Here is a 26,338-nt window from a genome sequence, read left to right as displayed (position 1 = left end):
TATCACTCTGTGGGCTGGCTTCGGAACCTCCTTTCGTCAGACTGCGAGCGATTGCGCTCAGAAAGACATCGCGCGTTATGGTCGGGTGCTCCGAAAAGCATGATATTCGGCTACTTTTTTCCGATGGGATAGCTCGTGAATATCGCTGTCAATTATCGTGAATTTGAGTGAGTTCGGCACAACAACAACTAAATCATGACTATGGTCTGGGGTGATTCACCGCTTGAGAGCAGAGTTCGGCACGCTCTTCATATTGGTGGGGTAAAAAAGTGACCTTCCCTTGGCAAATTTCTGAGTTCACTTCGCAAATATTTGCATAATTAAACTTGGGGTATATAACATTAACTTTACAAGGTGGCAAAAACCTAATAAGAACAAATGCCGTTGACCGCATGATTCTAGGTGGAGTAGTTTTTTATTATAATTCAATGACACGTTTTCTGGGACACCCTGTAGGTATAGAAACTCGAATTCAAATCGACGCGAGCTTCCATTCCGCCGCCGGCTATGGAGCAACATGTACGAGGACACACTGACCGGTGGCATTCGTTGTGCGTCCGTTTGAACCTTTCTGTGGCAAATGGATGACTGTATCTTTGAATACGCAAATTGACTGGTAGTATTAAGTTCCTCTGTTCGACCGTTATCCTTCTACATCTGCGTTACTCTGAATGAAAACTATGGCTACGCGCATACTAGAGGGCCCATAGTGTGGTCAGTCGCGTCAAGGTCACTGGGTCATGAAAATGCCCCTTCATACATCATAAATATCGCAGTTATGACGGGGCCAGTGTCATGCTCCCGCCACTGTCCGGCACCGCATTGAAGCAGGCGTGTTGGGGAACCGTTTCCGGTCGGACGTGAAATGATCATGTGACTTCCGCGCCTTTATTTAGCGTTTTTCCCCCCCTTCGCTTTCATTTTTGCACTGTATTCTGAAACCGAACCTGTGCAGCTTTTGAAGAAGACAGCAGCATGAACTGTGCCTATTCCTAGCAATGCGCAAAATTTTTGTGAATATGCACCCAGAATTGACTAAGTGCGATGAAGGAATTGCTAAGCATGCGCTTGGCTCGTATATGTGTGGCTCTGGGTATTTCGTGACCCCAGCAGACATCTGATGAGCTTCGCCTAATGATCTTTTTTTTTTTTTTTTTTTTTGCTTGAGTGTGTGTGATTTTTTTCTTTTTTGGGCCGGGTGAACTTTTCTTTTTATTTTTTTAAGAGTAGCAACCCAAATATTGGTTGACTTCTCTCAACACTTAAAAACAACAACAACAACATATGGGAAAATAGAATATGATGACATATAGCACTGGGATGTAGCCAAAAGACACGGACGGAGCTGAGACAAGAGTTTAGGTCTTTTGGCTGCATCCTAACGTTACGATCCAACACCAACTACTTCGTCTTGCTCCACTTTTGGATATGATGACAGTCTGGTTTTATTCGAATTTCTTATAAACTTCTGCACAGATTTCAATGACCGTCAGTTGACAAAAAGGTAAACAACGTCTCTGCCGCTTACCTCGCATTTACTTCGACAGTTTAGCGTGAAAACTAACGACGATTCGCTGGAATTGTGGTGACGCAACCGGGGGTCACACGAATATCTGAAGAATTATTTTCGCTTGGCATTGATTCTGTAAAACCAAATGTGCTAAATTATTCAATTCGTAAGACGGAAAGTACGCAAAAAAATACGTGGCATTTATTGCTGAAGGCAGACGTGACTGCAACGAAGGTCGTCGATAGTTTCCGTGAGTCATATTTTTATTATAAGATATTTGAAACAAACAGTATTGCAAAACGGGAGTCATCACTAAACATGAATATGAAGTGGTCCAGGGTGATACACTCCTGTTGAGAATGCCATTTGCCCTCACTAGTAACAGTAACACCTCAGTAACTTTCATCATCGACAACGCAAGCGTGCTGAACAGATAGGCTTGTCATGAATATCACTCTAAAACGCGTACGAGTACCCAATTATTTTGGACTTCCAGTGAGCTATAATGGGTTCATTAATATGACTCATGGTGCTGAGATACGATCATACACAATGATCGATGCATACACTGCACAGAAGGCACTTTCCTTTATGAATCCCGTGTTTCGTTAACATCTACGACTTCCTGAGTCAGTAATCTATACTTGTATTTCAACACGTGGAATCATACACATTGCGAATGATTTTTATTGATGTTCAAAGTATTTCAAGAGATGCGGAGTATAGCTGGCTTCGCGTTTGTCAAACTTTTCTCTCCATATTTTGTTTTCTTTTATCCACCTAGTCCAGATTAATCAGTACAACCCTGTACGGACACTCCAATCCGTGCCAGTACGTCGAATCGTATCAAAGTATTTGCCGCGTATGATGCGTGTACATTGTGAATGTACACGCGATGCTTAACGTGGAGAAATGAACTCTATAGCCGATTCACGCTACAAGACCCACAGGAAAGAACCCAATGTTCACACGGCGGGGAAATTCGTTCACCCCCATTTCACCTTATGCAAACAAAATGGTAAAAGCGCCCTCGTCTGACCCAGCGTGTACACTCCGGTCTTCCCCTCCTCTTTGCAAATAACAGCCTTTGTGCTCCGCGAATGAAGGGGAATTTTGGTTTACTCCGTTGGTTAAGCTGTCGAAGGGGGTCGCTTGGGGTCGTGCAGCCAAGTCAAAGGTGTCCGTGTCAAGGGACCACGAGAGGTCAACTGTTCACGTGGTTTCATTTGTTTGCACTCGTGGTCACTATAGTGGCTCGTGAACGTATAGAACATGGAGCAGTTACAATATTACGCGTTATGTCGTCTCGGAAAGTCATATTCTGGCGAGATAACGTGATTCCCGAGAGAAAATACGAACGTGTCCGTGTTTTCGCTTCACCGGGTATGCGCACGAGGGACTTCATCCGGCGAGATGTCGGCGGAGAGAGACGAGTGCGAAAAGAGCAACGTCAAAGTTAGTTGTGTGCACGTGATCGAAGAGTTACGTCACGTCTTCTCGCGTGTGCCCTGCGCTTCAGGACGATTCTTTGCCGTTCGCCACAGAATATTCCTTCTTCCACAGCTCGTCTGCTTTCAGCGCCCTCTTTCTTGCTTCGTAACAAATCTGTCATCGTTTCTTCCGGCGGCGTCCGGATAAACTCGGCCTTTCTTCCCCGATATTTTCTTTGAGCATGGTTTCCTCCTCAGTCTCCTCCTCCGACACCATCTCGGCCGATACACTCTAAGAAAAAAGGGTGTGAAAAGGTGGTAACTGCTATATTTACTACCTAGGTCAACATATCGCCTGATAAAGGGTGTAAAAGGGTAGCAAAAGCAATTATCATATATCCAAATTGCTAGAAAAAGGCGTACGCCCCCATCGCTCACTGAATCAGAAGTGGTAACCCTACCATTCGTGGCAGAGAGTGAGGTAGCAGGTAGAGCTTTGCAACCTTTTAGGCACAGCATATGCGACAACTATTACCTCCTAAAAGGTGTAACTGCTCCACCCTTTTTTCTAAGAGTGTAGAGTCGCTTCTGCGGACACTATAGGTCACGTCCATGTTCTGAGTTCCTCGTATTGCTTCATTCACACGTAATACTCCTCTTAGATTGAATGCAAGGTACATTCTTCAAATGGGGAGTGAAATCAGACAAAGCGTGTCTCTGTGGCGGTATCACGTGATCCGCTGGACTCAGTCCCTGACCCCAGGCGGCGTGATATGATTGCTTCAATCTCTCCCCGGCTGTCACGGCGTGGAGACGTAATGTTGCTGCACCGTCGTAATAGAGGGTGATGATAGTGGCGGGCCCTTCGTGTCTGCTTAGATCCATCAGCGGTGGTTCCAGCCAGGTGGACACTCACACCAAACGCAAGATAACAAGAAGTTACCACGGCAATGCAAGACTGCAGTTGAATCCTACATACGTTGGCGTGGCAGTGTGCTAGACTGCATTCTGCATACACTACATTTTGGTACGAAAAAAAAGGAGATTTGTCACAAAAAGATGGATGTCGGCACTGTTCCTCATTCAAGTCGGCCCAAGGAAGCATATACTCTTTACCCTGTAACCCTACTTCTTCCTGCTATCCTCTCTCCATCTGTCTACGTCAATACAGCGCTCATAGCCACAGTTCTTTCGCGGTGCTAACGCGGAATTTAAAAAAAAAGTTGGAGAAGACTAACATCGTCGTGACTTTACTCATTTACTGCAGCGCTGCCTCGCAACACGGCTGCACTTAACTTTAAAAGAGCGAGAGTGGACATGGAAGCGCAGAACGACGGAATTTTTCCATTTCCCAACTGGATCGCTACCGACAACGGCAGTGAACGGTTCTCTCCCCGTGGATTCTGCAATCCCGTCCTTGGCGATACTAATTGCCCTCGAGCGGACCGGAACTTACTTAAGATTAGGACACCTACCGGATGTACACTAACGGGAGCGTTGCGACACACGGGGTACATGCAAAGCACCACGAAGCACATCGACGCAAAGTGATTAGGCACTATATCTTCCAGAATCGAGACTATGTAGATACTGTTGGGGTTGAACACAAGCTCTTTCAGTTACGACGAAAATTCGGCGTCACATCAGATCAAATGTTGAGCGAAAACCATCGAAAAAGGTCGAATGTCCTCTCTCTATATATAGCTCAGCCGGCTGGCAAAATTCAAATGGCGGTTGTGCCACTATACATGGTGTCCACGCTAAGTGTGAACAGATTTTTTTAAAATATATATAACACTTTTTCCAAGATGAAATCAATTGCAATATAGCATATGCTGAAGGGCACTCCCTAGCAGGGCATTAGCAAAGTCCAAAGGCAATGTCTTAATTAACTTTCATTAATTAACTTTTAATTATAAAAGCTACAAAGTTGTCCCAATGAGAACATCTGTTCCTTTCGGTCACCTGATATCGTAGCCGTTTTCAGAACAAAAATCCGTTCGATCATGAGAGAACTGATGTTCTGAGGCTGGAACAACATAGAAGGGACAAATACATACATCTTTCACCGTTCGATAGATTGCCCGCAAAAAAATTCGTGAAGGAACGCCATTTTTTTCTTTATTTTGTTCATTGCGCTTCTTAGAAGACGCGTATTTCCTTCATCCCCAACGGGAGAGGGGGAAGGAGCACAGTGCCGCCTCATGCGCCGAAGATGAGCTTTAACTTGCGGAAACAAAACAAAAACAAATGTATCGGGTGACTCTATCGGAACTGGCCTTATCTTGGGTTGCATTTTCTGTTTCCTTTTAATCTTTTTCCAGGACGCGAGAGGCGATAGTGTGCTCTTTCTCCCTCTCACATTGGGGGTGAAAGAAAAACGCGTCTTCTATGAAGCGCAATGAACAAAATAAAGAAAAAAATGGCGTTCCTTCACGAATTTTTTGCGGGCGATTTTTGTTCTGAAAACGGCTACGATATCAGGTGACCGAAAGGAACAGATGTTCTCATTGGGACAACTTTGTAGCTTTTATAATTAAAAAGTTAATTAATGAAAGTTAATTAAGACATTGCCTTTGGACTTTGGTAATGCCCTGCTAGGGAGTGCCCTTTAGCATATGCTATATTGCAATTGATTTCATCTTGGAAAAAGTGTTATATATATTTTTAAAAAATCTGTTCACACTTAGCGTGGACACCCTGTATACGAAGGTACAGATTTTAAGAGCGACGGAGCCTCCTGTTTCCAACAATCAGAAGGACATCATTCCGAGTGCTGACTGACCACGATCGTGTTATGCAGTGAAGGGTATACCGAGTGATGAGGGGAAACCAGACGATGCTAATGGGGGAGCGTTTCGCCGCTTAAGCTGCGGCAGCTTGCAACATTGTCTGTGGCTTTGTATGAATGATATGAAGATGTAGGAAGATGAAAGCGAGACAACCTGAACCATAACTACAAGATCTCACCTTATGTGTAAATCTACTCCCAATTTGAATAACTACGAGATGGTGCTTATCGAGGAATATCACATTGCATCCCATCGAAAATACTAAAGACCGCGGACAGACAGCGATAGTGCTATTGCACAGAAGTCTTAGAAGTCAGAATCGTATGAGCGTCTGAATCTTCAGAGCTTACATACCGTATACCGTTGCTAGAAGTGCAAACATACGAAGGCGCCGAGGTTGTTGTTTGTAAGAAAGAAACAAAGCCTTCCCGGAATAATGGGTGGATAGTGTGTTCAACTTTCACCAGTCCAACAAATTCACGCTGTTTCATTCCGATATGCTATCATATTGGACTGGGATTGGCGCGTCAGTGCCCGTGATAAGGACGGCCGTGCATGCCCTGAAGAAGAATATAGTCTCTGTTCGCAAAATATTGGCGCCCGACCTGAAGCTTTTCTCCGAACGTATAGTCCCAAGTTTATCGGCCCAGGACCCAACTAACCCCCCTGTCCCCCACTCCTTCCTGCTGTTCTCTCTCCATCTGTCCACGTCTGTACGCCGCTCATAGCCACAGTTGCTTCGCGGCGCTAACACGGAATAAAAAACAAAATAGTCCCAAGTTAGTAGTTTAACCTACACCGTAAAACAACGTGACGTACGCTCAAATTGTGGTCCGGTTCTGACACGATTTCAAATTAAATTTTAAACGCGACATTTGCCCCTTTTGAAACTTACGAGTTATCAGGTCCGCACTATACGGAACATAATTTTATATACGGAGTAGAGTCAAACACATATTTAAGAAATGAGCAAGCGGTACTATACAGCAGACATTGCGGCTCACCTGCAAGTATATGCACCTTAAAGAGGGAGCGAACATTGTACTCCACCGCTTCTCCTCCCCTCCTGGCATTACCTTTTTCGGAGCACACATCATATCCGAAGTTCTTGCCGAAACACGGTACAAACGAGGCTGCACACAGCGCGGGGGACGCTCAATGTGGGCACGACTACGTTCCTCGCTAATGGGGTTTCTCCGTGTTCCATCTTTTCTATTACGTTCGTCATCAACGAACGAAAAATTCCATTTATTGAGCGTTCTTTCACGGCCCCAACCGGGCCTGATTGCCTTTACCTCGCAACTTGGAAATGAGCTCTACGTCAAACGGCTCTCAAATATGTAGGCCGACGAGGAGGGACGGTGGTTCGCCTTCCCTCCAAAGAGGTTCTCCGTGAAACGACGAGCTCTAAAAACCTAGACTTATTAGCGCTCACCAAAGGTTAGACCCATTACATCGAGGGAAAAATATCGGTCGCCGTCAGGGACATGCGAGGCGATCGATGGAATGGATGGCTATTGCTCTCTTTCATTACGTGTACCACACAACGGTGGACAATCCGAGACGTGCTTGCGTGTACGGGGTACCTCGAGAGAAGTAGAGACACTTTTTACGTGATACCTTAGGAAAACATCGTGGCTTTTGAGAAGTGAAAAATCCAACGTTCCGCTGAGGGGAAGGCATATATAGGGAGAACCTGCAGTCGGGCTCCCTCGTTATTGCAGACAATAGTTGTGTTTGGAATACCATAAGAATACCATCGCGTGCTCCATACATCATCATCATTATACTTTTTTTAAATTCCCTGTTAGCTCCGCGAAGCAACTGTGGCGATGAGCGGCGTACAGACGTGGACAGACGGAGAGATGACAGTAGGAAGGAGTGGGAGACAGGGGGGTTATAGTATGCGTGCTGGGCCGATTTCATGGGGGAGCTATGCCGACATTTGTCTGGAAAGTCTTCGGGAAAACCCAGGGAAAACCTCAGGCAGCACAGCTGGTGGGAGGATTCGAACCCACCACCTCTCAGTCTTCAGCACGACCTTTTAACCCGCTGGGCCATGCCGTTGGCATCATTATATTTGTTGTTGTTGTGCTGCTGCAAGAGAACTTCATAACTTAGCCTTATTACATTGAACTATGACAATAATTACTATGATACAACTGTGAACTGTGATACATAAATATGGCCAGAAAAATGGTTAATACAACGTTTCAAACATTATTATCTTCCGGGGGGGGGGGGTATATGTTTATTATGAAAACAAGAAAGGAAAGGAAAGGTTAGCCTGGCAAAGAGCCGGCTTGCTATTCCGAAAGAAAGGGGGTAAGAAAAGGAAGGAAAGAGAAATGGAAAAAGGGGGACAACATATTAATAATAATTGGGGGCTTACGTCGCGAGACAACTGAGATCATGAGCGACGCCACAGCGGTCGGTCTGTGGATTGCTTTTGGCCACCTGAGCGTTCTTTAACGTGCGATGAAAGCTCATCACACGGCACCCCGTGTTTATAACGTCCCTCGCGGAAGACGGCGTGTCTAAGCAGCTTGTACCCTGCCACCAAGTTGCTGGCGTCCTCGGCCGGGTTCGAACCCGCTACCGACTGAGCCACCCAGGCCTGTAAGGGGAAAACAAAGAAAAAAAAAGAAGGAAAGAAAAAAGGTAAAAGCGGAAAACGACAAAGAAAAGGACGGAAAGAAAAAGGGTGAAAATGAAAAAAAAAAAAATTAAGGGGAATATGGGGGGGGGGGGAATATGTTTATTGAGAAAAAAAAACAAGGAAAGGTTAGTCAGGCAAAGGCCGACTTGCTATTCCTTTCGTAAAGAGGAACGGAAAAGGAAAGGGGACGAAAAGATAGGAAGAAAACGAAAAAGGGAAAAGGGAAGAGGGAAGGGATGGAGGGAGGAAGGAGGGAGGGAATATGGGGAATATAGGGTTGAATATAGGAGTACGGACAAAAAGACGCACCGACATGTCATTCTTAAGTTGAACATGACTATTACGTGTCATGGCTGATCTGACTGATACAAAAAGCCAACCTCCGGCGAGCCAATAAATGGGCCTTGACTGCATGCTTATTGCCATTTCTTGAGCAACAATGCTGCCAAACCTTAAAGCCCGTTACCGAGCTTTATACCGTTACCGAGTTTATCTTGCACTCTTGCAACATGCTTCATATCGAACACTCGTACAAACACTGACACGCTATAATTTTAAACTTATAAAACAGAAAAAGTTAGACAGTGGTCACATTGAATTTTCTAAGTCTGTTACATTTATGGTTATCCTTTGAAATGCATAATATATACGAATCACACGCTCTTTACCAAAGTAAATTATACCGACACATAATGTTTTAAAAACAGACAATGCAGGTCGAGCTGACAATCGGAAAGAAGGGAACCCGAACAGACCGGAGCGCTCTGAGAACGGAGCTTCACCGCATAACATGCTCAAAATCAATCGTCATTGAGAATATGTGTTTTTGTATCATTTGAACCTATGTTTCCAAATTGATAAAAAGAGGCGTACACAGTATTTTTGCCCAATCAGGAAAGAGAACTATATCATTCTGGATGACGACTGGTTCTGAGCGTGTTATGCGGTGAAGCGTGAGCGTATGGTCCCCTTTGTTTTTAGAGTGTGCGGGAGCGATTTCAGGGACAACGCATTTTTATAAACGACAACCTAATGAATGCTCGTGCCTAGAGCGCAGCTATCATTACGTTTCTGTCATCCATGTAAAACTTACACACGCAACGTTTATGCACCAAAAGTTCCACGTAGATTACCCAATGAACACCTCCGTTTTTCTCACTTAGCAACTTCTTGTTTCATAATCTCGAGCGTCCAAAGTACAGCCGCCGCCCTGTGCCCCCCATCCATCCCAGTACAGAACCTCCCCAACTTTTTTTTTTCGATAAAATCTAAAAGTATTAAACAGAGATACATAAACAACAAAAAACATGCAACGCCGACGAAACTTCATTTCGAACGCTCGCTGTTTATAGCGCTCAAGCTTACATCATAATTACGAAGCGGGAGCAAAAAAGAAAAACCGTTTCGATTCGGCGTTTGGAAGACAGGTGGTGGAAAGGCAACGAGCGTTGCGATTGTAAATTGGATCAGGTTCCCGATTGTCCCAGTATGATGGGATCCGATTTTGGCGCCCGTGTTTCCAAATGTGCTTAGAGAGTGCGCTCCCGTCTTTGACTTTGAATACTCGTTACGCTCTTTGTGCTTGCATTCGGACACCGGAAATAGCAGACAAAAATTTGAATTTGAAGGGGGCCCCCCGTAATATCCAGCTGTGTGAATGTCGGACAGGAAGTGTTTTTCTGCCCTGGAAGCTGTCTATTTTACCAGCACATACTTCTGTAAATTTGTGCTGCATGGTTTAAATGCGACGCTGTTGTCGGTCATGATGATGGCAATGGCAGGAGAGAGAAAATATAAAGGCTGTATATCGGTTACCTGAGATTATAAAAGTACATCGCTAGTAAGGTGTTAGAAGAATTACCTTATCGGGCTATATGGGTACAGATTTTTAGACGGGTACAGAGCTAGAAGCAGATTTTCAGAAGGAAAAAGAACTCGTCTCGCATAACATGAGATGCCGAGAAGCTGTGCTGAATGTGTAGCGCTCCAGTCCCTCTATTGGAGGCTGAATTTGCACTTTGGCAAGTATATCAGTTTTGGGAGTTTTCGGTTTTACCCTATGATGCAAATTGGGCGCTAAAAACGGGTCTTACCGGGGTTAACAGTAGAACACATTTCTTGTCAAAATAAATAGATCCCCACCCCCGTAAAACACGAGACTCACTGCTCGTGGGTGTTGACCCCGTTTTTGAGCTTTTCTGGATGAAACGAATGCGACATCTTCCAAGCAGTATGGTAAACTATCTTGACACCGATGTTTGCGGCCTACGTTCGCTGCAGCAGCTTTAGAGTGCTGCCTCTCATCTGGTGCCGACACCGCGAGAAAGGAGTCCCATCACACTAAAAAAGCGAAAAAATAAAATAAAAATAAATAAATAAGAAGAAGAAGGCACCTTCTTTGTAAATTATTATACCGAAGGGAATTTGCTTCCGAAGGTGTGTTGCTAAAGTGCGTCCGCTTTCGCAAAGGATAAGATAACCACCCAATAACACGTAGAGTAGAGCGAAAAGTTATTGATCCTAATTGACATTATTGATCCTAATAAGGGGGGATGGTACAATCCCGACTCAATCCAAAGTTTACAAAAAATATGCTGCCACACGCTTTCTTGTGATGCTCGGAGACCCCGTGCGAAACATTTCGATTAAATTCACAGCCAGTGATTTATAATGGCATTTCATAGCGAGCACTTTCCTTGGCGTAACGTCACTGTCAGTAGTTCGCACCAGTGGTTCGCGACAGAACTTGATGAGCAAAGATGTATGAGGCAAGCGAGCTGGTGTAATGAACTTGTCTTCGTGCCTTCTCCTCATACTCAAAGAAATGTTACCTACAAAGCTTGCTGGTTTCGGTTTATCATGTTTGAAAACAGTTCTCAGTCACCCCTATACTCGAGTGGCGACGCCTCGGGACGATCACAAAGGTTTGGTAGTTCATGCTTACGTCACCACAGAACCGAAACCAAACGTGGACCTGCTGTTCGTTTGTCTTGTTTATCTCATGGCAGCCGCCTCTTCAACTTTTTGTGCATCCTGGGCCCTTGGGACACCGCGGCCCACTCCAGGATCCAGGGCGGCCTTACGTCATGTAGTTTTTTTTTAGGCGACTGGCCTAAAGGACGAATTATGACCCCGACAGCGCTCTAGGACATTCCCACCATCACGATCAGGATCGCCATCGCCACTCCGATCATCATCGTCATCATTCATATTAGACCCCCTCGCTATGGGGTAACGCTCCACTCCTAGAGTGGAAAACCTCCCTACTTCATTGTCAAAATATAATTGTTGTTGTTGTTGTTTTGTTTATCTAAAAAATTACGACGCTCTACTGGATGAAAGTTTGATTGTGGGTATCTACGCGAAGTCATGACTCATGAGTGAGACCAGCAACGGCAAGCCCATCTCGTCACCACCACAACCACCACCACCACCACCACCACCACCACCACCACCACCTACCACTACGTGTACGTCATGGTAGAGTACAATTCTGATTACAAAATCACTTCCCTTTAAACCCCTTTAAACCGTGAGTGCCTGCAATTTGAGGTAAAGTTGCACCGGCATCTTATCGCGCGCCAATTGCAGTCGCTGCTTGATTACGATTGGGGGAGAGGGGCTAACACCGGGGAAGATTCCCGCCAAGCAACGTTCGTTAGCATAATAGATTAAGTTCGCTCGAAGCGCGGCGCTTTCACTATGCAAATGTATAAAGTGCTAAGTTAGGCCCTGCTATAGGATTCTCAGCTGTCGCCGTGTGCGAGTGAGTAGCCGAAACGCGTCTAGCTTGAAAACGGAAAAACCATTTCATTGTGCCGAAAAGTATGTACGGCGCAGTAGTACGGGAAAATAAACGCTTTCCTGGCATGTGATATCTCAGTACTCCCGACTGTGCGAACATAGCTAGTGTTTTTTTCGTTTTGCTCCAGCAATTTTATGTCGGTCAATAGGAGAGAAGCGTCGCACGACTCAAAGACGCAGAGTCGTCGTGACCAGAAGAGGAGACATTGTTCTCTCTTCTCGTCGGCAACGGGACTGGGAGAGGCGGAACGTGTACGATTTCTTTAAAATTCCGTGTTAGCGCCGCGAGGCAACTGTGGCTGTCAGCGGCGTACAGACGTGAACAGATGGAAAGAGAGCAGCAGGAAGGAGTGGGACACCGGGGTTAGTATGCATCCTGGGCCGACTTCAAAGGGAACGTGCCGACATCAGTCTGGAAAGTCTGCTGGAAAACCCACGGGCGGGGGGAGATATGTAGAGTTAAAATACGCGAATTGGTCCCAGGAAAAACCTCAGACAGCACAGCCGGTGATAGGATTCGAAACCATCATCTTCCAGTCTACAGCGCGACCTTGGGATAGTTTTCGCTAACACACAAAGAGGGGCGATAATGCATCTGTGGTCAGTGTAGGTAAACATTAGTTTCCACAACTACAACGGGCACAAGGACCTATGTGTTACTGTCGATGGGCTGATCCATGACGCATGTTTATCGCTACAATCACCTAATCGATTCTCCCGGATCAGCTCATCAGCGCCTTGAACCGTGTCGGGATTCACGACGCTCGCTGTATACGGCCAAGGCGGGGAGCGTCTTCACATACTTCATGGCGCGTGACGCCGCTTTTGAATTTTACTTCCCACTCGTACACTTGGCTTCGTGACACACAGTCTCTCATCACCAATCACTAACATCCGTCGGTGAATCTGAATGAGATTTAAGCCTTCTGTTGTGTATTGTCTGGATTGCCAGCCCAAGCAAGGCAATGTGAGACGGAAGAAACGTGAGGATCGCCGTTTCCTGTCTTTGAACTCTGACTGGACTTTGCGCCGGCGCTTACCGGCGACTTGGAGTCAGTCGGTTTGAGGTTTGAGCGTCTCGAACGGAGACGTTCTTTGTTTGCTCTAGTGTTGTAACCTTCTGCGTACGAAAAAGGCAGCACTGGCACTGCATGCAGTTCAACTTTGGTGCAAAACTCAGATCTGCCGTGTTTGACGGCCAACACACCTTCTCGGTGGTGGACGCCAATCTATATACCTATACCACGATACTCACTAGTTGGCCGCATATGCTCTCCCTGAGAACTACGCGCATCACTTGTTTCGTAGTAAACTTATACCGCTTTTATGGTTATTTTCTGACTGTGCCATGTATATACTTAAAGTGGTGCGTATGACGTCCTTTTAGTTATACCCACACAGCAGCTTTTGCCTTTCGAGATTTTAAGCATGCCAGCAACAACGACAACAAAAGGAACTCCAGTTCAAGAAACCACGTTCCCCAGCCGTCTCGAAAAGGACGTTGTACGGCCATTCCTTGCATGCATCTATACGTGCATAAAAACCACAAAGGTTGACGCGACCAAAGTCTCGCAAAACCCACGTTGTCGATCGAGGATGAATCGATAATACATCTCACTTTTTTTCCCTCTTTGTTCCTTCCTTTCGTTTTTAAAGCAACGGATGTAGTCGGCGTGACAAAAAGCTATACATACAGCAGTACTATATGTTCCTACACCTTGGGGCTCTGTGGACGGTTCCTGGACATTTTAATCCACTATATCTACTTTTCCTTCTCAGGCGACGTATGCTCTTGGACCGTCTTGTCTTGTGTGTGTGGATCAGTCGGGGCTGGATATGGAAACACGGCCTCCGGGTATAGAGGACTCTGAGAGAATATCTCCTCACGTTTTTCTCTCTCCCTTTCTGTTTGGCTTTCCGCGCTTGACGTTTTTCCTGGTTGGGTACGCGAGGCCTTCCCTATTACGAGTGATCGGAACGAGAGATACCCATTCTCCAAGTGTTACTCTGGAATATAAACGCAACGTGCTGTTTTTGTAGTGTCTCCAATGTTGTGCCAATGCAGGCTGTTTCAGACAACGTGTCGCGGAACTCTCTTTAAAAATCCGTTTGTCAGAAAATAATGGGCTCAACAGTATTCATCTACGTACTAGTAATTTTTACAAAACTTTAATTGATGTACATTTAATTTCTTAAATTGAACTTCGAAATATGCCACGTTAAAGTAACGTTTCCATGCCAGAATCAGGAAGCGCAATGTGGATTTACCCAAACCCACCACAAAATACGCTGTCTAGGCCCTGTTTCGCCAATGGCGGTTAACAATGTGACCGAGATCAACGGTCCCTTATCTTGAATTTAACACTTAATTCTGCTCCACTAAAGGGAGTTATTGTCACTGAAGCATTCATCACGTCACCAACTAACGTTTTTTTTTTTTTTTAAAGAATTGAGTGTCAGCTTCAAGTTTTAGCAAACCGTGATCTCGGTTGAAAGTTAACCGGCGTTGGTGAAACCGGGCATAGGGTAGTGGAAACAGCTGAAAAAACGCGCGAAAACGGGTGTTCGGAAGAACCCAACTGTGAGCCGCGTTCACTCCTCCATCAAGAATCAAGGCGAGAAGGACATGGACTCGCACCTTCAGTTCCCTTCCCAATGCTTCACCAGGTGATGACAGAAAGGTTGCAACGTCACGGTTATTTAAAACAACAGTCAGAAAGAAACAGGTGGGCCGCCGTTTTCTTTTGCCGCTGCTTGCATTACTTTGACGGAACAACCATCTTCCTACATTTTTTTTTTTTCAACCATATATTCAGGAACCAGGAAATTCTCAGTGCGCTTCCTGATTCCAGCAAGAAAACGTTAAATTAACTTGGCATATTTCGGAGTTCAATTCAAGAAATTTAATTTCTTTTCATTAATATTTAGTAAAATTACTTGTAGCATCTACGTGGCAAAAGCTCCTTAAAGAAAAAAACTGTTAACATCTACAATTTTCAGACAATTATTTCTTAATGGACTTTTGTGACACCTTAGGTGAACCCCCGTGTATGCGTCGTATATTAAGACTATTGAGTTGTCGTTGAGACAAAGCTGCGGACAAGGCAACTATCGCTCGAACATTCGGGACTGAACTGCTTAGCTCGAAATCAGTCACAGACCGTCGTCTCTTCCGATTTACCTAGAGTTGACCGTTCAAATGCGCTCTAAAACAGGTGGTACTGGCACGGGTAATGGTAAACAGAAGTTGACCGCGTAACACGGTCCTGGCCAACCATAATTCCGAGTGATATCGTGTTCTCTCCCGATCTGTCAAAAATGGAAGGCGTAGGCCCCTTTTAGGACACTGCGTTTATGTGAATGGTAACGAAAAGGCCTGGTTATGGGGTGAAGTGCCGTTTTCAGAGTGTAAGTTTAAGGATGCACCACCAAGTTAGCGACTACTCAGGATTGCATGCGGCGATTCGAGCTGAGCATGTCGTGCCGTACGGGCTCTACTTTGGAGCGTCTAAAAATATGTGAAAGGAAAAACAGAAGTGCGGCGGTTAGACAGAGGTCAGACCCGGTTAGACAGGGCGGGACACACCCCTGAGAGAAAGCCGTACTTAAATAAACATATTTTTTTAAAAAAAGCAGCAATACGGCGAGATGAACGCGGTCAACAGGCTACGTTCAAAAACATATTATGAATCCCGCTTATGTTATGTTCGAGCAAAGCCCGCTACATAGATCGTTTCTTTTTTTTTTTTTTTCTGTTTTTCGATTCAGTAAAAGAGATTTGTCGATTTAGATGTAATTCCACGCGCTCTCAATAACATCCCGACTAGCATGACTCGAGGGTTTCCATTACAGACCGCGCTTACTACAACAATGCTTCCACACGGGTCCCTCCGAGCTATGTTGTCTCTTTTGAGATATATCGTGCACGCATTTCTCACGTCGCACTCAAAATACATGTACATCAGTTCGCGGGGTTCCATATCTCTCCGCACTGTGGGAAACATTCACTCCGGAGCCGCATCAGTGGTGGATCACTCACGGTGCCCATAAAACATACACGCGACAATAAAATGAAAACGCGCGTGTATAGCGAAAAATTCGGGACACGCACGGCTGATCCCCGCACTAAAAGCGGGCAGTCGGGACATTATTGTGCGCGACAATATGGCAGCCGTCCGAGTCACGTGCACGACGGGGGTGACATCGTTCCATCTATCGGGAAGCCTGTCAGTCAAAACTGCTGCGTTGTTCTGTATATAGAGTTGTTTTGCGTAGGTATAATAGGCAGAAGTTAAACCACCGCTGGGTACTCGAGTGTGTGAGAGAGTGAGTTTTTTTTTTTATTATCCGGGTTATTTATGAGATGGGTACGCTTTTTTATCTGTTTTGATGGGAATCTTAGGATGCGAGTGATATCGGTTGTCGGGTCTGGTTACTTCCTAAACGTTTGACTAAAAGCCAGTTGCGGGACTTGTCGATCGCTTGTGCGTAGACCGCCACGATGTATTAATACTTGGCCACACACATAAGGACGATATAGGCTTCGGTGAATACTTACAATTTTGAACATGAACGGAACATGATGTGTTTACACATACAACATGTGTTATTTACATTTGTTGACGGTGGTCTGACCAAATGGAAAAGCGTTTAGTTAAACAGCTTTCTTGTTCCGGTTGTTACGCGCTAAGAAATATCGTCGCGTTGGAGGTCAGTGTGTTACATCGAACTTGTTTTTTCTTCTTTTTTTACGGCGCTACATAAAACATTTGAGTGTGCGATGAAGCGTATTTCGTCCACTGCGACGCCTCATTTGTGAATTAAAGTTTCCGTAATTCAATTTGAAGTGAGTCATCGTAGTCGCTTTAGACGAACACGAACGCCTCGAACATCCAAGGAAAGGTGATAGAGAGGGAGAGAGAGAAAGGAAGGAGGAAGCATTCTTGAGGGGTATGCAAAGCGAACGCTAACGTTGTTAGCGCGAGTTACTTACGAGCAATCGGGAAATGTTGAAACTGAGTCAAATACGGTCAACAGAAGTGATAACAAGATTAAAAACGTTTTACACGTAAAAAGATGTTTTATCTTTTTATTACGCGCATTACTTACCAAGATTTAGGTACTGTATCGGCGGTAAGTATAAGCATACCATCGCAGTACATCCTGTTAGGCGAATTATCTGGCTCAGATCTCCCGCAACTCATAAAAAACAAACGAACAAAAACCAATATAACAAATATTTGCAGCAAAGTCTCAATCTTCGCCGATATTCATATTCGCATCGCAGATGCGGTTTTGGTGCTGCCTGTAAAGCGTGCTTTGCCTGCACGATAGCAAAGAATTGTGGCAAAGAGGCATATTGCGTTCTTATCATAAGAATATCGCAGCTTGCTCATGCGTTTGCTGTTGAATGGAGCTAGATTCCTCAGTGGACACAGCCACATAATCCCGTCACGAATGAGCGATGAAATGATTAGGGGAGTACTTTGTTATAAGACAAAGTTTTCTCCTAATCGTTTCATCGCTTCATTCGTTTTGTCATTTGCAGTCAAGGCATTACACTAAAATCGTTGGCACGTTTCTCAAGCAGCAGCTCATTGTTGCTTCCGGAAAGGATTACTGCTGGTGTAAGGAGTTCAAGGCATGTGCCCCGCAGCGCTCACACGAACTATTTCGGTTGCCACTTTCGATTTTCCAAAGCTCGATTTGTCCCTTGCTTCGTCCAGCCCCGCTTTGTCCAATGCTAGGTACGAAATGTTTCATTTAACAACTATTGCAATATATATTTTATTTGCGTAGTTGATGTACTAGTTTGATGTTCCAGTGTGGGCTTCACAGTCACGTCTAATGTATATTAAAATGAGCCGCTGAATGTTCGGGCGATAGAACATTTGATATAAGATTCTAACTCCGCATGGCGGAAAGCGGGGACAAATTTGGAACATAGAGTTCTCGCATACCGTTGCAAAATTGGCTCCGGTCAGGCTACAACCCTGGCAGTCAAAACACATTTTAGCTCGCCTTTGTTAACACGAACGACAATTTCAATCTTTTCGACGATAGCAATTGTGCGAACTGCACGACTCATTCGCCGCACGCACGCGAAATGTGTTTTATCCTGACACGCAGGAACGTTCACCATGCCACGTGGCCGCAATTGAAGCGCATGACCCACCACGGGGTGGAGCAACAATAACGTCGGGAGACCTAGATTGAACCCCACGGCGAAATCCCACGGCGAGTGGAGCCCCCTGGCGGGCAGCGAGACAAACAGTGGTGCATTGTTGTCCACTACTCCTAAATTTGAAATGATGGGGCTTACTCCCGATTATTATTATGGTTGTACTCGTTTCGTTTTTTGTTTTCTTTTCGGCTTCCCCGCGTTAATGGCACCCAACAAACTGAAGCATATTTTCGATAGCGGCTTAGCGTGAGTGGAGATTTGAAGCTGGTTATGAGTTTAGAGAGAATTTATAGCTGATCGACAGCGGTCGACAGCGCGTTGGTCGTTGTATCAGTAGCATGGGGTAGAGTGAAGTGGCTCGGTGGATATACAACGATGTAGAACATTAAAGAGGTTGCGACACTTCGTCCTAACTTGTGCCGGGTAGATGTGAAAGACATTTATTTGCATAGATGGGATCACGCAATCCAGGTTTCACAGCAAATTAACAGTAGGAAAAAAAGAGACTGCGAATACTGAGACGCATCCGCTTTTGACCAGACTTGTGCCCGTTACTCGAAAAAAGTAATTGATTACCGTTACCGTCACTTCTGTGAAAAAAGTAATTGATTACCATTACCAATTACTCGACTTCAAATGTAATTGAGTAACGAGTAGAAAAGTAACGCGTTACTTCGGTCGTTACTCTGCATTCACGCAAATTATAACCGTCTTTGTGTGCCTCAGAAAAAAAAAAAAGGTTCAACAGCGGAACAGCTGAAATAACAAGACAAACAAAAACACGTAGGACAAAGAGATCGCCCGGGAAGACGTTGACCCGATTGTGGAAGAGCATTGCGTGGAACTTCCCCATGACTCACTAAACCTCCAAAGCTTCAGGTACATATCACACTGGTGTAGGAAGAGATTAGGGAGAGAGACTCTGAAATTCCAGAGCGTTATTACAATCACCTCCGCTTGCTATAGTAGTACTAGTACAGCCCAACAAAGGCTGATGGCACCAGGGGCTTGACTTGGGGGTGGGGCAGAACATCTGAAAGATAAGCTAATCTCTACCGGAAAAGTAATCAATTACTGAGTAATCGATTACTCAGAAAAGTAATTGATTACTCGAAAAATTAGTTTAACAGTAAAGTAACTGATTACAAGTAACGCAATTACTAGTAACGCGTTACGCACAAGCCTGCGACATCGCTGTAAGCGCATCGCTGTAAGCGTCTCCGCCAGTGAGGCAGCGCAGGAGAGGTCACGTGCTAAACGAGTGCCAATGGGAATGATCGTAGATCTCGCTCCCCTCACTCCAGAGCTTGACGCGTAACCGTTTTGAAGGGTTTGTATCACGTTAAGTGCGACGCGGAGAAAAATAATTATTTCAATTTCCTCAATACTCTAGCATGCGGTACAGTGCGTATACATCATGTAATGAACCACATATTTCAAAGTGTCACGACCTCTTTAACCAAGCGGCTGGCTGATCATTCCTGCGCGTCTATATGCAGGCTGAGGGCTGGTTGTATTATCCCCGTATGCTGTCCTTTGCTGTGTGCACCGGGGTGTGCTGTGTCGACACTTCAAATTCAAACGGACTTTCCGTAACCCATATGTGTATCATATTCATGCAGTGGCATTCTGTTGAACACTTATGTTGAGACCATTAGGCTAAAATGATCTCGAGAAATGTGTACATATATATCTGCTAGTTACTGTGATATCAACCAAAGCAATCGCGAAGGCGGTGAAGGCGCAGCCTAGTCCTGCCATCTATGTACGACTGCGGAGATTACTTCGTCGTGGCTCGCGCGCTTTTTCGATTTCGGTGACTGGCGAAGGGAGAAGTTAACACTCTTGCCACTCCTTCCGACACAAACTGTGGAAGCATGCGACTTCATGACATAACGAAAGAGGGAACCACGTTGGTGTCCTCGTCGAGATCTCTGCGAAAAGTCAGACAACAATAAATATAGTAAATATGTTCTGAACAGGCAAGAGAATTGGGAACGGGCACTTCGGTTACACCAAGATCACTGTCTTTCGAATAGCCGCAAAAAAAAAAAAAAAAAAAAGACACAAAAAACGAAAGTCTGTAGTCCACTGGCAACTTAAAATGTATCAGCGTGTAGTCTTTCCATACGACTGAAATGGCTTCCTGGGAAGAGAAATGAAGGGAGTGCCCCCCCCCACAAACATTTGTACATGCATTTGGTGGCGAAATGTTTGACAACCACCATGGGTTTCCACAAAAAAAAAAAAAAAAAAAGAAGAAGAAGAAGAAGCGAATATTTAGCGCGCGTGTGACAATTTTGACCCTCACGCACAGTCGGCACGTTTTCGAGAACGAGCGAGATCCACCAGATCCACGTGACCGTGTTATGCGAGCGGGAATTTTCTATTGGATGACTCTTGGTGTCACGTCAACGGGCACTGTGGAAGTTGCCAGCGCGGTCATTTCACACGGACATGATGACGGAGGATGAATACGCTACGGTAGAAGGTCAAGCCGCCGCCCATTCCGTGAGCTTCTTCCGGCTGTTTGCATCGATGTAAGTTCCGAAGCAAAAGGGACAATGGTGAAATGGAATACCGAATCTCGTGCTGCAATGCTGCGTCGTGCAATGCGTCGTGCAATGACGCGCTCGTGCTGCGTCACGGTGTGTCGCTCTGCCAGTGTAGGCGCGTTTATTTCGACTGGGCGAAACAGGTAGTTCTCTCCCCTGCATGTAAACCAACATATAGTAGACCGACTTAAATGGGACGTCGACACAGCGGAAACACGTCGCTATAGGATGACGTAGTTCAAACGACATCTGTCGTCCGACAGCCTTCAGGTGTCAACTTGACTTCACCATGTAAATCGGATGAGCTAGCTCGCAGCTTCTGATATATCAGCGTTTCAGTCGAGTTCATCAGCGCTCTTGGGTGCCGCAGTCGACTGTCATGTAAAACTTTGCCAGTCGACTAGGGCTTTCAGTCGACATACCCGTCCATGAAAATGCAGTTAGTGACGCTGCAGGGTTCCGCTGGCAACGACTTTTGGAGGTGTCAGGTGCGTCGGCTCACAGCGGCAGCTCAAGAGTCTGTGTCTCATACGTCACTTCGAAGAGTAACTGCTGTTGCTCATTATTATGATGTGCAATAAAATGCGTAGTTAACCACAACATCAAAGTGTCATTAGCCCTTCATTGTATATTGCTGTGGCTCGTTTATACACCGCCGGTACAGCATCGATCTCTTTGACGTAATCTGATGGCTATGTGTGACGCAGTCTTTCTTTTCTTCCCTTTTTTTTTCTTTCTTCAAGTTTGCAAGCGAACAGTTTTCTTTTGAGCAGAACAGTAACTGAAATTTCGGATGCTGAGTTTCAGATAGCCGGGCAAGGCCGAGAGGAGCTGTGGGTAGTACTCTCACTACTCTGGATATTAGTCGGCAGTCTCTTGAGACCGCTTCTGCACTCTAAAAACACAACTGCAGCGCATAACCCGCTCCTAGCCGACCATCACCCCGAATAACATCGTTCTCTCTCCTTATACGTTGAACAAGGAAGGTGTACGCTTTTTCTTCTTCTTCCTCTTTTTCTTTTTTTGTGAGGATTATGCAGCTACGTTACTTGTCACAAAACGACTCGCGCTTTCCACGAATCAGGAGTGACAACGGTATCATTCTGTGCAGTGGTTGACCTTCAGTGTGTTCTGTGGTGAAGCCTTCTGTTTTGAAGTCTATGACACTTTAAAAGTAACAATATTCTCTCACACACGAAATCCGATACTTCAATTGAAATGTTCCACTCTCGATTGGAAATTGAATATCCTATACCCAGTAAGGTGAGGTGAGTGGGAAGCAGGAAAGGGTGAAATCTTTCGTTTAAAAAAAGTCTGCGTCATCCTGCAGTAATGAACGATCGACTCGTGCAGCATTGAAAACTTAACGGGAGGCCGTTCCCTGCTCGCATAAATTGAACGGTGACAAACAATCAATCAACCCTTGACTGATTTGCAGGTGCCTTAACTGCCCATAAGTGCATAGCAGAATGCGCTAGCGTTTTTGTCCCAATCAATAAGGTGTTCGCATGAGCGTCTTTTCAAGGCGAACTGCTGTTTGTGTTTACTCCGAAGCTTCCAGGGGGCAACAATAGTCGAGCGCAATTTCTGGCAAGATAAAAAGAAGCAGCTCGGTGTGATTAATAGCTTCTGAAGGCAAGATGCCGGGAGGAAGACGTAAAAATAAAGGAGTGGCACTTCTCGAGAACTTTCTTTTCGACCCTTTCCGTCCTTCCTTCCTTCCTTCCGGCGACATCAGCGCCCCCTGCAGCACTACTTCCGCTCTTCTTACACCCGCCAGGAGGACGAGAGTACACAGCGATCTTTTGCTCCCTGGGAGCTAGGGTTGTTCGTAGAAGAGGGAGAGACCATAGGCAGGCTGGAAAGGAATCGTTGCAGAACCGAAACTTGCTAGAAGTGGAAGGGAGTGGATGCTTTATCTTCTCCTGTTCCCTGCTGGTGTCCGGATTTTGTGCCTGTTTCGGAGCCACGTCCAATGACAGGTTATTTGTATCGATGCTGGAAGAAACTTGGCTGCTCTTCCATCGGCGGCACAGAAAGATGATTGCGCCAAACAGCGTCATGAGTTGCTTTCCATGGTGGAAGTGAGAATCTGTTGAACTGCATAAGCGTTTTGCGCAAATAAAAATAAGTATATCGAGAGACAGCGGTTTATGAACACTTTATTTTGGAAATATACTATAGGTATACTATATACTATATAGCATAGATTGAGAAGTTACCCGTCACAAAGAACTCGTTACAAGTTAAGTTATCGTGTGCAAAATGTAACTAAGTTAATAACGAAGTTCTTCAGCCTGAAATATAACTCGCAATTACTGAGTTACTTAAGAAAAAGAACGAGTTACTTCCAAGTTACTTCGGACACAAAATAGCATTACGCAGGTGCAGAGCGCGTGAGCAGTTGAGTTAGACCTTGAGTTGCCTGCGGAGGAGTGCAGCACGCTTAGATCGTTTTCGTTTATGTCCAACAATAGACCTCTCCCTGTTTGTAAACAAATGACGTCATAGTGTTCGACAGCGCCAAAAATTTGGTAGAATTGAACTACGCTCGAAGCTAGAGGTGAACATGGTCGCGCCCGAAATCCACGGTCTTGAGGGGATTGCGGTCCTACTTTTTTTTCAATGGGAGCAGCGAACAAGTGCCCGTTCGTGGAACCCAGCCCTCTCCTTTCGATTTGTTTCGGTCTCAGTCTGTCTACCAATGTCATAATGACGTTTCTCTGGTAGAGGTCTATTCGAACGCTTTGCATCTTACTCCCTGTGGGCGCACAATGGCTCAGCTTCATTTCAATGGTAGTGGTTCTTACTTCCTCAATAAAATACTGTCATTGATTGAATATCACGTTTTATGGTAAAAAATGCCATGGAGGAATCGGAGAGAAAACAAGAAAATATGTGGACATGAGTGAAAAGCGAGTTAAAAGTAACGGAACTTAAGTTACTTTGGCAAAGTTACCTGAAAAAGGAACGAGTTCCTCTGAAAGTTACCAGGGCGCAAAAGTACCGAGTTAAGCTACAAGTTACCAAATAAAAGGAACTTAGTTACAGTAACGAGTTACTTGTAACGAGTTACCTCGAACTCTGCTATATAGGTACGTTACGCAGTTCCAAGCACGAACGCTCTATCTTTTTGTCTGTAACTGAGAAGCTGCACAAACATGCTCTTGAGGCAGGTTGTTTAGAATACCAGAATTCATTATGACTAGGGTTCCGGGTTTTTGGATTTATCCGAAAAAATCCGAAAAACGTATTCCGGTAAAATTTTAAGCAAATCGGATTAATCCGAAAAACTCCGATTGGCAGTTGCTTTCCCTGATAACCGGGTTATTGTTCTTGGCCTCTTTTTGTGTTCTGGGTTTCTTCTGACCTCTGATACCGGCCCCACCGCAACATAATAATGGTTTCCGGGACCTAGCGTTTTCTTCGGCGGTCATCTCGACCACTTGAAGATTCACCGCCCCGATTTTTCCCCAGTCTGTTTTCCGATTTCTTTGTCCTACACGAGACCTAAGCACTAAAATAAGCATCGAACCGAGGTCATGCGGAGTGGTCTTTTCGAAGGGCCAACTAGTTGCAGTGCTGACGACAAGATGGGACGCAAGCGAAAGCTGCCCTGCGACTACGTCAAGGAGTACCTTAATTTCGAGGAGTTCACATCGTCCCGCGATCGCGATGCAGATGTCGTATGTAAGTACTGCCGCATAACAGTGAGCACTGCACACGGAAAGGGCGCATTTGGAATTGCGGAACACCTCCGTGTGCGTCGCACGAAATGTTAAGCTTGTGCCTCTTTAGTGTTGAAGCAATAAATGTGAGAACTGCGTTCTCGCTGCACAACTGTGCGTGCGTCGTCAAGTTTTCTCCGAATATTAACGGTGCTGCACATCATGTACTCCGAAAAACACAATTTTTTGAAAAAACAATAAACTCCGAAAAACATCATCCGGTAACGCCCAGAAATAAACTCCGAAAACTCGGAACCCTAGTTATGACCCTATTAGCCGTAGTAACTATTAGGGCTCACTTTGACTTCCTATTAGTCCTGAACGCGCCCAGCCGTGGATGACTTTCAGAGAGAAATAGTTAGATTTCTCGAGTTAAAAGGCATTAAAAAAAGCAATGGCGGATTGGGAATAGTATCTCGAGTGTTTGAATTATAAAAGCTGTCCTGTATCGGTTTCTATGGGCCTGCCTGTTGGCCAAACCGGCACGTCCGACGATTGCTTTCCTCCTCCACTTTCGGATATCCCCAAAAATGTCTTCAGAATTTATGCATTTATATCGAATGACGGGGAACAATTCAGGCAAAAAAAAAACGAAAAAAAAACGTGAAATTTTATTCACTCACCAGAAGCAGGGCATTGGAACTGAAGATTGAATAACTAAATAAATAAGACTGAAGCTTGAACGGAATCGATGAATATCATTGTGCAGAAACGTGATTTTTGCAAGAAGTAATTTACAACGCACTTCAGCCGACATCCATCTTATCTGTACAGCTGAAGGGGTTGTAAAACGATTCTTACCAGTACCAGTGCACCAGTACCAGTGTACCAGTGCAGTGTAAGAGGCAAGAAATCTCCTTTTTGTCCCATTTTATACTGGACGGTTCGTCATCGAACAGTGAAAATGCCACGAAGAAGAAAAAAAGTGAATTCGAGGACCACCATTAACATTGTAGTGGAATCATGCTCTCACGGGCAACAAAACAGCGCTCCTAGTTGCGGATGCGCGGTCTTTTACATACCATTAGCAACGCTTCGCTCATCCTGTCAACACACGCGACTGGCATGGCCAGCTCAAATTGTTCACATCGACGGGGCAAAGGGCGGATCCTACGGCTTTTCTCTATGATGAACCACGCAAAGTCCCATCACGCAAAAACGCTGCGCGTCCCGCTGGCTGCCGGAAGCGAAACTTGCTCACAGGGAGGTCACGTGACTGGCTCGCTTTGATGGCGACCCTCTGGCGTCGGGCGCGTGCGACACGCGCGCAACTAATTACGAGCGCCAGGGGTTCCCGTGACGAATAACTTGACGCTTCCGTTTTATAATGGAGCTGGTGGGGGATCATTGTTCCCAAAAGTCGACGTTATCATCAAAATGTTATGTCGACTAGCACAGTATGCGAAGACAACTGACGCATAGCGAGATTGTGCTGGTTTCATGTACTTGGACATTGTGCGCGATGGTGAAAGACAAGCGAAGTTCGTTTCTTTGTACCTCGAGAAAGAAACAGGACGGGACTTTTCCAAAAGTCCCCCCAGAATATCGTGACCAGAAAATGCGTGACGGATACTTACGGAGAAACGAATAAAGCACTGCGCAGCTGTACAGTTGTGTATAAAGAGACATCCAGTTGCCTGGAAAATCCTGGTGCACATGAAAACTTGCAGTGGAAA

At 45.3% G+C, this 26,338-nt stretch overlaps 1 protein-coding gene across 1 annotated transcript in view; it reads right to left on the bottom strand.

Moving 5' to 3' along the window:
* The window catches only part of LOC135378178 (DNA-binding protein D-ETS-3-like), a 121,688-nt gene that overhangs the window by 58,129 nt on the left and 37,221 nt on the right, over positions 1-26,338 (bottom strand). The window lies entirely within an intron of this gene.

This window comes from Ornithodoros turicata, chromosome 1, assembly GCF_037126465.1.
Source record: "Ornithodoros turicata isolate Travis chromosome 1, ASM3712646v1, whole genome shotgun sequence".
NCBI classification, from domain to species: domain Eukaryota; kingdom Metazoa; phylum Arthropoda; class Arachnida; order Ixodida; family Argasidae; genus Ornithodoros; species Ornithodoros turicata.
This window is presented reverse-complemented; position numbering and strand designations above follow the sequence as displayed.